Genomic DNA, 13848 nt, shown 5'->3' on the forward strand with positions numbered 1-13848 from the left:
CCATTCGAACAAGGAGGGCTCGGAGCCCCAGACATGGAGCTCTATTATAACTGTGTCCAAGCCCAATTCAGTTTTCACTGGATCTTCCCAACCCAATTCAGGGAACACATAGCACATGAGCATGACCAGGTGGCCCCAACACCACTTCACATGACTCTATACAAGGCACTTCCCAGACCACGCCGCCTGCGGTGGACACTGTTGGCTGCATGGTGTGGGTGTGGCGAGAGCTGCATCGCAGGGTACATCTGGAGGAGATGTATGCCCCATCTGTGCCTTTGCCATGGCACCCGGATTTACCGTTCTTGGAGGGCGCGGGAGCATGTCAAAGACTGAGCCGGCTCCATCTCCACACAATGTGCGATGTGTTCCCTGATGGGGAATTTGCATCGCTTGACAGCATATTAGCGGGCACAGACGGCGGATTACTTGACATAATTACATATTTTCAGGTCAGCGCGGCTATGCAAACGAGATATACCTAATTTCCCGCGGCACCCCCCCATGTTTCATGTCCTTGAGGACTTTTTAAATAACTCATCACCCCGTAAACTCATAACTCGTCTGTACACAGGCATGCAGCGTGCAGCACCGGCATGTATACCAGCAGCTCGTAAAGGTTGGGAGGAGATACTGGGAACCCCCATGTCCAATGAGCAGTGGGTATACTGTTTCGCACAAGCAAGAGAACTATCCCCTAACTACAGGCTGAGGCTGATTCACTTCAAATGTATCCGCTGAATCTACAAATCTTCCGTGTGACTGTTTAGAGCTGGCTTGATTGAGGATGCTATATAAGGGCGGTGCTGAGCCTCAGACGCAGATTTTATGCATCTAGCCTGGGCTTGCCCAGAGGTTGCTTGCTATTGGGAAAACATATTTGGGGTGTTGGACGAAATGCTAGAGTATGAGTTGGAGCGCTCCCTCCTGACAGCGCTGTTGGGATATGTGCGATCTGCGCCGGCGCCATACAGGAGACACGCAGCCCTGCTCCTGCTGCATGCCAAAAGACAGATACCAATGTGTTGGGGCAGACGGTGTGCTCCCCAATGCTGCTGATTGGCTGGAGGATGCAACGTTATATCAAGGTCAACTGACTGAGTACTGGGAACTATTGCCTGTACAAACCCACCCTAAGGACACTAGGGCGCCGCTGCAGGAATATCTTAGATCTCACTCACAGGAATCCAACGAAACCCCCCTGTCACAATAGATGAATACTGTAGGAAAGACACCACCCGCTCACAGACAGATCGAATGTTGGCTAGTGTGCTTCTAGTGATCAACCTACCTTGGAGGCCAGCATCCCTTTCCCCCCTACCCTTTCCGCTCCTTCCTCCTGCCCCCTCCCTTATTTCTGGCTTCTTCCCATGCCCTTCGCAGGGACTTACAGGGTATACAGGAATTGGACTTCTGATGTACACTATATGACCAAGAAAAAGTTACCATATGATATCAGTAACTGATCAAGCTGATCTGAATTGTTGAATGTCTCTGAATATGAACATTATAAATCATAATGCAATGTAATTACACCTGTATCCTCCATGTTACTTAAATCAAGAAAAAGTTTAAAAAAAATAAAAATCTGACATGAGGTACGTATAGACCTCAAAATGTCTTTTGGAAAAAGTACAAAGTTAACTGCACAGGAAGGCAGGGAACTTTTTTAATGTTAGTATAACTGCCTTCTCGAATGTTAAAAAACAGTAAAGAGGGAGAGGATGACGACATCAAAGCAATTACATTGATTAGCAAAAACAAAAGGGCCTTCCAACCTCATTAATGTGGGATTGCTCTCTGGTTACAGAACTTTGAGAATGCCTAGAGATTTCTTATTTTCTCTATCTCACGAAATAGCACCTATTTATATGCCATGCTTGCAGCAGTCTTGCTCCTATTGCTTTTTCTCTCTTAAAGCAGCGTTAGGGATGGAAAGGGTCAGTGCCTGGGATGCTTGGGTGGCATCTATTTTGGTTCACCAGTCTCCATAGGATAAGTGTGGACCAGAGACAGACATTGGAGCCAGGACTGGCTTGAGCCTAGCTAGGCTTGCCTTCTTCTTGTGCTGGTATGCCTTGCAGAAGACTCAAAGTCATTAAGGGCATGGTTTCCCGTCTTAGACTTTACAGCTGCAAATAATAGCAATGACGTGTTAGACTAAGAAAGTCAATGGAAGCAAACCAATACCACAATACTCAGAATATTTTAGGTCTTCTCAGAATTGGGCACAGTGTCCACAATGACAAGGCATGTGGTGGACACAGGTCTGGGGCAGCGACCCTTTTGGCCAACTGGTGCAAACATCTGGTATAGTCTAAATCAGGGCTCTCCAACTTTTTCTGTAAAAATAGCTACTCATGTTCAATGAAAAGCATCCCAAGATACTAATATTATTGGGGTTCTAACAGTGACCACTTCAGACAAGAATACATTAGAGGCCACTCCAGGTATAACTGCCAGCAGTGATCACCAGAGTGCTTCAGGCAGGGGTGCTAGCATTAATGTAAAAAGGTTTTTTTCAGTTTGGAAAGCCTCTATGTTGAACTTGGGCTTCTTTGCATGGTCACCCCCAAAGTTTTTGCCTTCACTTCTCCTATTTTTGCTGAATTCGTTTTTGCTGTTTTTGTTGGGCTTAGGACTCTGTGCACTCAACCAGTTCTAAAGTGCTTGTGCTCTCTCTTTAAAACATGTTAGAATTGACTTATATCCAGTGTCACTGGGATTATGCGATAGTGAGGCAGCGGCGATTTTTGCATAATTATAGATTTGCCGCATTTGCCACATAAAACATCATCTGCTGCATTATCTGCAGACTTTAACAAAAAAAGAAATTGTGTTTCTAGCTCAAACGGGTCAAACGTTACTAAAGAAGCAGTGACACATGTTGACAGGACATGGAAGGCCTTTTGCAATGGTCACCTTTCTGTTGTTTATTGCTATATTTGAATGTTAAACTGGTACTAACAAGGTACACACAATACCCAGACAGTGTTAAAAAGTGTACAAAGTACAAAATAATGGGGTAATACTATCAAAAAATTACATAATTTTCCTCTTCTTGCTGCATAATTGCCTTTTCTTGCAGCATAATTCCACCCCCCACCCCGCCCCAGCGACATAATTCCAGTGGCCTTGCTTATATCCAATTGGCATATTCAATTTACTGGTAGGTCCATAGTAAAGTGGCATTATCTCAGGGCTTACATTGTGGCAGTGGTTTATGTTGCTCAGCACCGGCACTTATTTCACAGGGCCAGTGCTATAACATATTTCTCCCATGGGCCCGATATTTTTTTAAATAAATGTACTTGTCCTTAGAGTGGCTGCTGGCATGTCTTCACAGGCTGGCCCATCGAGGTCCAGTCATGACCAATGTGCATCATCATGTTAGTGATGTCATCACGGATGCCTGTCATGAAGGCCAACATCATTAATTAATTTTACTCATTATGAATGGATAATTGTGGCTAAACTAGGGCGAGGGAGGCAGGCTTCAACAGAACAGGTGCAGGGCGAAGTTTTCAGTAAGGACGAATGAAAAGTGCATATTTACATTTTGCCCGTCTTGCTGCCTAAATCTAAAATTGTTTGCCCAATAATCCATCCTCGTTGGTGTGGTCGTCGCCCATCACCAACTGCAGGCAGACCATTCTGCCTATTGGTGTGCTGCACAGGTTGCACTACACTTAACTGCCAGCACCCTAACTGCTACATTGGCGTTCCATGAGTTTGGCAAGGGCAACATTACGGGGAGCAGCTGAGCAACAGCCGCTGGTATGGTATGTTAAGATGAGTGGTGGACACCCTCCTGGCCTGCACAGATTAATGAATCACTCACCGCGGAGCAGGTAAGAGAAGGTAACCATTGGCGACGCTAGGCCTTTGTTGCTTCTTGTCGTGTGTGTTCCTGAGACATGGAAAACCAGCTCAGGATCGAATCATTGCACTCAGCACCCTGTGAATCATGGGACCCGGCAAATCTGGATGTCGGTCTAATCATTTTGACTGAATTGCACAGTACAAAACAGGAGAATCTGGGGGTCAATCCCAGTTCCCTGCTAGACCTAACCATGTGAGCATAGGCAAAGACAGAAACCATTGTCAGCACTAGGCCCTTTCTGCACTCTGGATGTGCTTAGCAGCTTAGGAAAGCAGTGTAAGGTAGTCTGTGTCTGTTGTAGCGTGCTAGTCCGTCATCAGTTAGGAGGTCTTGCTCCATGTAAAACTGCAAAAAATTATATGTAAATTCTACTTGTCACGCCTTATCTAATCTCATTCCCCATGACTTAAGGACAAAGCGTTATCCCTTGATGTCAGAAAGGTATGACCATCGAATTATTATGCAGTAACAAACAACAGGGGGATACCCATAAACCCAGTTGCGAACCGGGTGGATAGTATATAGCATACAACAATGTCTCAACAGGTATTATTTAGTAGACAATTATAAAAATGCACAACGTATTGCAACGAAGGGGGTGAGAGGGGAAGGGAGACAAGAAACCAGGAAACATTAAATGGAAACATTTATTTTTCATATATTTGGTTGCAAGATCAAAAACAAACACAAAAGCACTATTTGAACGCTCCTTAGCACTCGTTACAGTATTTCACATTGATTTGTACATGTGTATTTCAATCATACATTAGTCATGCAATATTCAAGAATTGAGGTCCTCGTAATTCAGGGTGTTCCGCAGGTGTTGCTTTATTTCAGTAGATGTTACAGCCAACACGTGTTTCGTCAATAGGGAATGTAACCCTTGACTTTTTCAAGGCTATTTTCCGCGAGTGTTCCTTTTTCTTCCTTGAGGTGATAATTCCAACCCTCAAAGGGGTTTCCGTTTGGGGACTTTGGTTCGTTGATGGTATGTTCTTCAGCTATTAACCACAGTGTCGGTTAATGTTAAGGCAGCTTTCGCCGCTGGTAATCGGGCTTCTCCCAACGTCCCCGCTGCTCCGCGTTTGGTGCAGTCAAAAGCACTATGTTACATTAAATGTTATGTAACCTGTACTAGACTGTGCACAAGTGCTCGTGAGGATGGTGACCGGCGCTAGTGACAAGTGAAGGTGTATTTGCAGCGGGGAAAAAGGTGCAGAAAAAACAATTATATATACAGTGAACTCTTATTGGTACCCATACAATTGATACATTATGAACAAAAGTGATTTTTGGGGACCACGACGAAGGCGCCAAAAAAATCAGACGGCAAAAGTTGACCTGTATAGAGTTCAGACCATCATAACAGTGCTTGCTGGTTGGCGAGGATAATCGTGATGACCTGGGAAGAGCACTACAGGGTGCTGGGGCTTGATGGAGACCAAGTGTGGCCAGGGATGATGGAAAGCGATCCTTGCAATGCTGGGGCTGGGCGATCAGGCGCAGAGTGTGCTAGGGTTGCCGTAGTCAAGCGGGATGAATTGCACCAAAGTGGAGGTTCCATTAATGAAGTGGAAAATTCTGTGGTATCTTTGGTTCAGCAGGAACAAATCAAGCTGAAAGGGTTCTAAGGCTGATAAGGGATCCAAGTAACACTGGTGGGGCTGAATTAATCTGTGCAAAACCTGAGAATCATTCTGGGGGTCAATCCCAGCTTTTAGGCAGAGATCGAGACCGCGGTCGGCACTGGGCCATTGCCACTTATAGTTGTTTGTGAGTGAGTCGATGAAAGCTTGAGGTCCTCTTGGAGCCTATAGTACAAAATGAGATGAGCTTGCATGGGAGATAAAGGCAAGGGAGAGACAAGAGACATAGTGAAGCAGATTCAAATCCCTGTGCTCAGCAGTACCCTTTGAATTCTGGAATATCTGGATGTGTCTGGAAAAAAGTGTAAAGTAGTCTGTGTGTTATGAAGTGCTCCTGTGTCTGTCCACAGTGAGGGTTTGCACCATGTAAAACAGTAAATAATAAAAATGTGGATTCTACTTGTCACCCCAGCACTAAACTCATGCCCCATGAATTAAGGACAAAGGGGAATATTTACAAGGGGGTTGCACCACCAGAACTTCACTTTTACTGATGTTCCGGTGGCATACTGTCCTGACCATATTTACAATGTGACGTTATAAACATTGCTTTGCAAATATGCTACCCTTTCACGCAGTTAACTACGTAAAAGCAGCGTTCAATGGGTGTTCTACCGTAACACCCATACCTTTTTGATGCTGCCTCAGATTTATAAGCAGGTATTAATCTGAGGCACACCAAAAACTAATGGCATGCAATAACAGGCCTTAGAATGGCGCAACAAGGAGAAATACTTTAATTTCTCCTCGTTTTTGCTTTTTCTGTGTGTGCTGCATTCTACAGCTCGCATAAAAAGAGCAAAATGCTATTAATGATTGTTTATGTGCAGGAAGGTGTCCCATCCTGCACATAAACAATCATTTAATAATGGTGATTTGCTAATTTTATGTGTGCTGCAGAGTAGCAAATTGTCATTATTGATTGTTTATGTGCAGAAGAGACACCTTCCTGCACAAAAACAAACATTCCCTGCAACACAGGTGCCCTTGCACTATGGTGCAAGGCTGTCTGCGTTGCCCCTAGACAGCTATTTTTAGCACCACGCTAGGGAAAAAATAGGGGTGCGGAATAATATTGTAAATACAACACATCCCTGCATTTTGGAAATGGCGGAGCGTGGTGCTTCAAAGTTTGCTGAAACTCGGCGCTCTGTCGTCTCCTTGTAAATATGCCCCAAAGTGTTAACCTCTGATGTTAGAAATAAATACAATATTATCATTATGGGTGAATTGCAGAGTGTGAAAGTGGAGAATCTGGGGTCAATCCTGGCTTCCATGCTTATCCAAATCGTGTGATCATAGGCAAATACTTGATTTCACTGAGCAAGCCGTCTTTTTGTTCATTTCCACATCTGAGGCACGTTAAAATATGAAAATTCAGGATATGCGCTGCACACCAGCCTCTCTTGTCTTTGACATATTAGCCTTATTAGCCTATTTTGCTCCATCAATATTAATAATGTTAGCCACACTATAGGGTACATATCACTGGAGCCAATGTTGGCAGTTGAAGGAGCCAGTGGAAGATGTGGGTAGAGCTAGGGAAGTAGGAGTGGGCCTCCTACGAAACAATTTGGGCACCTGCACTTATTATTTTACAAATTAAGTACTGCATAACCTGTGCCCAGGGGCTGCAAATTAAATGCTACCAGTGGGCCTGCAGCAATGATTGTGCCATCCACTTAAGTAGCAAAACCTGCCACTGCAGCCTGTGTGTGTCATTTTTAAACTGCCATGTCGACCTGGCAAAATAAACCGTATTTTCATGCCCAAACCTTCCATTTTAATACACGGCCATCCCTTAGGTAGGCCCTGAAGAGCCCAGAGGGCAGGACGCAATGAGCTTAACAAGCATTTGCAATGCAATAGGTCTCAGATTTGTGAAACTTACAGCTATTGGCCTTGTAAATATTAATGGTTTTATTCATGAGTTTTTGTTTGCAGTGGAGTGTTTATTTGACAGGTTTTTGTTGTGTAGTTTTTCTACCAGATAAAATGTATCAGAATGAGTTGAGTATAATTTAATTTATTAACTGTATTATAACAGTGCCAGCCTGTGCACCGTGAAGGATGCAAAGGTGTTTGTTAGCGACTCAAACTGCATTTGTATGAGCGATGTGGAATGTGGGAACAAAGTCACGAGCATTGTTTAATAAAATAATGCTTTTTTGTCCTAAGAAAGTGAGAAGCTAAGCAGGTGATGCTAATGGTTGCTATTTGAGCTAATTATGCTTAAGAATTTACAGTTTAGTCTGACCCCTCGGGTTATATGGAGTGCTCAGCCATTTGAGAGACCGAATTGTTGACTCCTGGGCTGCGGCGCTTGATACATGACATTGAGATTGTTGCTATAGTTTCTGTGCATATATTGGATTCAGGTGAAGTTATGTTATTTAGTAAACGATGTCTTTCTTAAAGTGCGGTGTTTCCACTTTAACAGCATATGTGATTTATGATAACATGACACAAGCATCTCTTCACTCCCTTGTCAAAAGAAAATAATAAGTGATGACAAGAATGGAAAGCAACCGAGTTTGCGTTTTAAGTTATGGGCAGTAGCAAATATGTCAACCAAAAATAAACTCATTGATAGCATTGTGATTGGTCTGAGCGCCGTGGTTCGGCACTCAGTCGGCGAATGGGAGCCTGAGCATGTTCCTCACCAGGCTGTGTGTTACAGCCTGGTGAGGAATATGCAAAGTGTGCATGACTGTTTGGCTGGCCCAAGACGGCCGGACAAGGAATAGTGCGCCCTTAGTGTGTGCACACCACTCCTCCCCCTGCACCACCAGCCCTGCCCCACGCTAACTCTGCACTTTAGCGCAGAAAAATAAAATGATAATAACAAGGTTATTATTATTTGTTTTTTCTGCTCTGAGAGCAGTGGGGCGACGGCAGAGGAACCGTCCTGTCCAGTGCTTTAAATGGGAAAAATAAGTGCAGGTACTCATTAAAATAAGATAGAGGTGTGGCAAGTGGGTGGAGCTAGGGGCGGGGCACAATCTGATGGTACATATTGGCTTCTGTACCAGTTGCAGCACATATCAAAACACATTAAATGTGTTTATGTACCTGTGAGTACTTGTCCATTTAAAGCACTGACACTGGCATTTTCCCTCCGACCAGGCTCTTCATGTCTCTGGCTGGTTCCGTGCCTTTACATCCAAATGTCCTCTCCACTTGCCTCTCATGTTTACCCAGCCTCTATCCTTCTCTCACTGGTTCTGCCTCTCCTACTCTCACCTCTTGCTTACTATCTCCACAAGTCTCTTACATTTTGTCACTGGTCCCTACATACATGTATATATGATCCAAAGACACGTTAAGAAGAAATGCTCCAGATTTTTTAAAGTAAAGTACACAAATTTGTGTTAAAATGCCATTTTTATGTCCATTAATGATTTCAGAACTCAGCAAAAATCTGGCATTTCTTTCTCAAAAAGTGGCAATCCTAACTTCACCTGTCACCTCACTTTACATTCCTCCCACCCTCGTCCATGTTCCTTTCCTCATTCCCCCAACCAAATGCATGACCAGTTGTCATGGGATCTAATTCCTGGAGTGTTCCAACGTTCCCTACTGTGCATTGCCTTATGGGCAGGGCTAAATTCACACCCATTGTCCCAGTACCCTGGTCAGTTCGTTATCTTGTAAATGCAGCAATTAGTGTTTGCAGGTCACACAAAGTTAAGCAGCTCCTGTGCTAAACATAAAGCGTCTTTGATGAAGGTCGAGTATTGTATTGGGCTGCCACATGCTTTAGTAGGGCTAGTGCACTAAATGGGACTGGATGACTGTCTGGCAGTTCCAGCCCATTTCACTCACCTAATGGAGAGGGGGGGAGGGTTGGGGGTGAAATCACTTTCAGCCGAATGGTCTTTGCGCATCTGATCAACAGTGCAGGGTCTGTCTAGACCCTGTCCTGTTAATCACAGCCTGACGTGAGCCCTCTCAACACCCTGCAGTCTGGAAATGTTCAAATGGACGCTGCTGGAATCTTCAGCAGCGCCTCTTCAAAAGGCTACTGAGGGTCACAGTGACTTACAAGCTCCTCGAGAGCCCTGCCCTGCCGTCAGCCGCGGGCCGTGGAGGGAGTTACGGTGGGGCAGGGAGGCCGGGAGGGGGAGGGGCGGGGTGGAGGGTGCTAAAAACAGGCATATGGATCATTGCAGGTAAGTACACAATTTAATTAAGAAAACGAAATTCGTAGCGCGCACTGCATGGCAAAATGCAATGCTGTGCGCGCTACGAATTTCGTTTTATTAATTAAATTGTGTACTTACCTGCAATGATCCATATGCCTGTTTTTAGCACCCTCCACCCTGCCCCTCCCCCTCCCCGCCTCCCTGCCCCACCGTAACTTCCTCCACGGCCCGCGGCTGCCTGCCGAAAATGCCTAACCTGAGCCTGCCATGCCACTGATCAGGATACCGGTACTCTGGTACTCTCTCTGGCTAAAGAGAAGTGCCGGTACTCAGTATCGGTGAGTACCGGCCCATTTAAAGCACTGGCTTGTCACTCTCTGAAGCAGCCTGTTCTAGACGGATGCCACAGAAATAGCAAAATGTATTTCAGCTGTTGCCCTTTGCATCACAGCCCACACTATATGTAAATCTCATAAACAGTCTGTCCTTTAGCCACAAATAAATATTTGCTTCCCAAAAGGCGAGCGCGGCCACACTAGACAAGCAGGAGGCGCGTGGGCGTTACACGTCTTCAGCCGAGAGCAGGGCACGCTGAACGCGCCAAACTCAAGACAATGGGGAGCCTTCCAGTAACTGGGCCGCAGCAAGAACAACAGATTAAGTTACCCGCCCGCTGTAATCCTCTCTGCGGCGTACTGCAAACGCAGACACCTTGGCCTGTTTACCCTTAAAAGCAAAACAACAGCGAAGAGTAATGGAGCACGGGCAATGTCCAATGCTAATCGTTTCTCGGTGTGTTTCTCCTGGGCGAAACTCAGCTGGCCCCACACGCCAGCGCGCGCACCTGCAACCCCCCCCCCCGCTCCCCTAACTGTGACAAAAACACGGATGAAAACACGAGGATCTGATTTCGTGTTTTTCAAAAATGCAAACTTGGCAGCACAAATTTAAATAATATTTTTAGCGTGGGGTAATAGCAACAACCGAAAACTGTAAGCAAGCTTTTGTCAATAAAGAGAGAACAAAAAAAAGCAAGCATTAGCCGCTGCAGAGGTGCTGTTGTGGTAGAGTCCACACGGAGAAGACGGAACCTCTTTCTAAGCAAAGTTCAAAAGTTATACTCGACGCCACCTACTGGCAAAGTAAGGAATACACGCACGAAGAAGGCAAGCGAAACCATTGACGAACAGTGAAACTCGTATGATAGATACTATCAGCAACAGCAATGGCACAAAAGAATGTTTGCAACATAATTAAACAATTTTTGCCCAAGTAAACTAAGAAGGGCCCAGTAAAGCAATATTCTTCATTCGTGTTACTGTCGCGCGCCGCTCGGGTAAAAGAATCGAAGCATTTTATCTGAGAGTTCTCCAGACGCTATCTTCTTTCTTAGAATTAGCCTGTCTGTGAAGTAATCGAAACATTTAGGAGATTCAGACGGCGTCAAGAAATGTTTACACAAATTGATGCTCGTTTTCACCTTTTAGTTTGTCACATAATCATAGCCTGCTGTCATTTTTAGCCTCGAACTTGGACCAAGGGCATTAGAGCGCTTTAAATGAGCACTGGATTATATTACACAAGGTCAGATACCTTTTTTGTTTTAGGCACAGCGATATTAAGTCATTTGTCGAGAATCACAGGATGTAGAGCACACAAAGACTCAAACCTGGTTCCCCAGTTCCAAATTGAGCAGCTCTGGCCATGATGCCATAATTCTTCTGTAACTGCCCCCCCCCCCCCCGCCCCCCCCCATTTCATGTACGGCACATCAATCTGGTCCTTGCTTTTTAGCGAAAAGCACTTTGCAAGATGATTTTTGAGCCAGCTTTACAATGTTAAATATGAAACGTTAGAGGAGGAGCTACGACCGCGACCAAAATGGCGGCGTGAGTTTTGATGTCCCGAGACCCCGCCGACCCGGGTCTCATCCTGTCACGTATCCTGAGCGCAAGTTACGAGCGCTGATGAGGGTACTGAAGCGGTGAAGGGAGCTGCAATCGGCGCTCCGATCGGACGTCAGGCACAGACGGGAGAGGCTTCTGAAAGTTTCGGCCTTGGCCTCCAGAAGCCAGGGACTTGAGTTGCAGCAGTGCCCCGGCTGCAGTGCGTCAACAGCGGGGCAGATTTCGAAAGACTCCGGCTCGGCCCGGACAAGTTGTGGCAATTCCCTGCGAGCCTCCCACGGATCAATTACTGCTGCGGTCGCCATCGGAGGTGTGTGGGGAGTGGAGGAGGGGCCATCGATCGCCCGGCGCAGTGCGGCGCCTTATACCTTGCTCAGGACGCCTTCCCCCCCTCCCCCTGGACTGTGGAGAGCCGCAAAGCATCCCCGGAGTGTGTGGTGAACGAGTACAGGGCTGTGGAGGGTCGAGGGCAGCGGCGCACCTTGATTGAGTGGGGCACCCCCCCCTTCCTACTTGTGATTGTTGCCGGGATGGTGGCTAGGGGAGACGAAGTTCGCCGTGGACTTGATCGTCTCCCCCTACGGTGCATTGAGGCCTGAGAAGCTTGGCCTGGGTCCCTGCAGCATTTGTACATTACTAACATTTGCGTCCACCGCGGAACTGATAAAATATTGCCCCCCCCGAACAGACCATTGTCGCCCTCTCCCCCCTTGAAGTTTATTGGGGTGATTGTTGCACTGGACCCCGGGAGTTGGAGGAGGCCCATATCTAGTAATGTGACGAACCCTGGTGGGGCATACTGGATACACAGGTGATGAACCCTGGGTGGATGTCGGTAGCACGGCGCACTTCTGTATCATACTTCTTTCGCCTGCCCGGCCAACATTAGCGCCCTTAAAGACTGTACTGATGCCGGTGAGGGCCTCCTGGTTCTTGGATTTGCAGGGTATTGGACTGTAGTTGGTACTGAGCATATTACCGCCCAGGATTTGGCCGACTCATCGTATCACCCGCCCCGGTGCGAATGCTTTGCGACTAGTTCCGGCATATCATCTTCGGTGGTGGGAGCGCTGCAGAGGCTTGGACCGCTCTTTAGGGGTCACAACATGGCGTCAAAGCTTGAGACGGATAAGCAGCAGTCGAAGGCGCCCCGGGGCTCTAGGTTCACACAAACCAACAAGTTGGATCGCTATACTCAGCCAATGGGCTCGCCGTCTGGAACCGGGAAGACTTAGGAGGTGGGCGCGGAAACGTTGTCCACTGCGGTAGAACCTACGCTGCAGGATGTAATGGCGGCAATCGAGGGGGTACGTACGTCACTAGGAAAGAAGATGGAGTCCTTGGATCATAAATTGGACACGGTAACAATAGAAGTTAATTTACTCCGTGCGGACCTCACTAAAACCAGTGAAAAAGTGAAATCCCTGGACATTAAAACAGCTAGTCTTACAGATGATGTGGCATCGTTACAGAGAGAAGTTCGTGATCTCAAAACCGCCAGTGATATTGCGAGTCGTAAGTTGGACGAATACGAAGGGAGGGCTCGTAGAAACAACGTACGTATTATTGGTGTGCCGGAAAAGGCTGAAGGACAGTCTGCTGATCTCTTTGGTGAAGTTATCATTCTAAACCATTTGAAGCCCCGAGGACTTGGACACATTTTTACAGTAGAAAGGGCGCACAGAGTTCTTGGTGGGAGACCACGCCCGGGAGCCCCTCCCCGGCCAATGATCGTGAGGGTGCTTAACTTTAGGGACAGAGACGCTATCCTGCAGGCCTCCAGAAATGGAGGTCCACTTCAGTATGAAAACTCTGCGCTCAGCTTTTTCCCGGACTTCACGCAAGCAGTGCAAAAACAAAGGCAGACCTTTATGGGCATTAAGAGGAGACTTCGAGACAAGGGATTGAAGTATGCCATGCTGTATCCTGCCAAGCTGCGGATTGAACACGAGGGGAGGGCCTTTTTCTTTGACATTCCCGAAGTTGCAGCGGACTGGTTGGACACGATTCATCCTCGAGAGGAGAGACAGAGATGGAGCGGAGTTGATGAGGAGGGCATTCAAGAAAAAGAATAAGAACTGCTGGCATTGCAGGTGTGGTCGGCAGGGGTTGGGGTGGGGCGCATGTAGATCAGTGTGGTAAGTGGTAAATGGTTGATTGACTGTATAGCTTAGATGAGCCTGATATCGTGGCTGGGCTGAGCAGGACAATGGGAGCTATTCTCCTCCTCACAGTTACTCTTTGATAGTTTAGTAGATAGATGATGG

Source organism: Lissotriton helveticus, chromosome 10, assembly GCF_964261635.1.
Source record: "Lissotriton helveticus chromosome 10, aLisHel1.1, whole genome shotgun sequence".
In the NCBI taxonomy this organism is placed as follows: Eukaryota; Metazoa; Chordata; class Amphibia; order Caudata; family Salamandridae; genus Lissotriton; species Lissotriton helveticus.